Source organism: Pistacia vera, unplaced genomic scaffold, assembly GCF_008641045.1.
Source record: "Pistacia vera cultivar Batoury unplaced genomic scaffold, PisVer_v2 Contig211, whole genome shotgun sequence".
Classification (NCBI taxonomy): Eukaryota; Viridiplantae; Streptophyta; class Magnoliopsida; order Sapindales; family Anacardiaceae; genus Pistacia; species Pistacia vera.
The window spans coordinates 1,800,635-1,802,150 of NW_022196015.1; the positions used below are offsets into that span (position 1 = coordinate 1,800,635).

Genomic DNA, 1,516 nt, shown 5'->3' on the forward strand with positions numbered 1-1,516 from the left:
ACTTGCATACCTCCCAACTACTTCTGAAGTGTTGTAAGTTGGGTTGAAATGGTCATGTAAGCATCAACTTCATGAATACTCATAGACTCTCTCATTGGGTCTTTGATAGTTGTTACTTGTCAGGACTTCAAGTAACTCATAAGCTTCTTTAGGTGTCTTGTTTTGCAATGCTCCTCCAGATGCTGCATCCACCATCGTTTGTACATTTATCATCAACCCATTATAGAACGTTTGGACTTGCATCCAAACTGGCAAACCATGGTGTGGACACTTCCTCAACAGTTCCTTATATCTTTCCCAAGCTTCATAAAGTGATTCAGTCTCCTCCTGTAGAAATGATGTGATATCATTTCTCATCTTTGCAGATTTCGTTGGAGGGAAGTATTTAGTTAGGAACTTCTATGCCAATTCATTCCAAGTTGTGATTTTCCTACCGGTAGTGCCATTAACCATCCCTTTACTTTATCCCTTAATGAAAAAGGAAATAATCTTAATCTGATGGCGTCATCTGACACTCCATTTGACTTGAAGGTATCGTAGATCTCCAAGAAGTTTGCAATATGTGAATTTGGATCTTCCCTCAGATTCCCTTAAATTGTACCGATTGTTGGATCATCTGGATCATTGTCGGCTTTATTGTAAAGTTGTTGGCTTGCACTGGTGGCCTAGTTATACTTGGACCCCTACCATCAACCGAGAGTACTGAAAATTCCCTCAACGTTCTGTTTTTCGCCATCTCAATGACTATTGCCTCTCGTTCTCTTCTTTCTCTGTGAAGTCTTCTTGCGGTTCTTTCAATCTCTAGATCAATAGGAACCACTGGATGACGTCTAGCTCTTTGCATAAACTACACAGAAAGAAAGAAAGAAAGCGTGAGATCACAAGCTAACAAAAAAGAATGGCAAAATTAAACTAGAAAACAATTAAAACTAAAATTAAACTCCAACTAGCTAAAACAAGAAAAAATCAATATTAACACAAAATCAATCCCCGGCAACAGTGCCAAAAACTTGATGCGTTGAAATTATAACATGCAATGTGTAACAAGTGCACTAGTCGCAAAAAGTAATAAAATGATAAGTAGAGTATCGTTCCCACAATCATTACATGTTAAGCACTGATTTTCCTAGTTGTTTATCAAGTTGGAGAAACCGAAAGATGTTTGGATTTGTGGGAGAAAATTAATCTAAAGTTAAAACAAAATTTACTACGTCCTTTAAAAGCTAATTTATGACAGCAGAGTAAATTCAAGAGAAATATCAATTAAACAAAGCGGTTAGGGTTTTGACTTCATTAGGATTTTATGAATTAATCTACGAATTCAATTACTTCTACACTCACCTGCACAGATTATTAATCAAACACCCTAATGTGTAAAACAAACCTTCTTAGGCTATGATTTCCTACTTTTCCCTATTAAGCTTCCGCACCCAATAAATTGAAGGTTAATAGTTCCAAGTTTGTAAGCTAAATGGAATCCTAAATTGATTTCATTGATTCTCAAACCTATCTCTAG

At 36.3% G+C, this 1,516-nt stretch overlaps 1 non-coding gene across 1 annotated transcript; it reads left to right on the top strand.

The window, feature by feature from the left end:
* Positions 1–253: 253 nt before the first annotated feature.
* On the top strand, positions 254–360 carry LOC116129420. The gene has a single exon (XR_004127914.1). It is a non-coding gene; the product is annotated as a small nucleolar RNA R71 (small nucleolar RNA).
* The last annotated feature ends 1,156 nt before the right edge of the window (positions 361–1,516 follow it).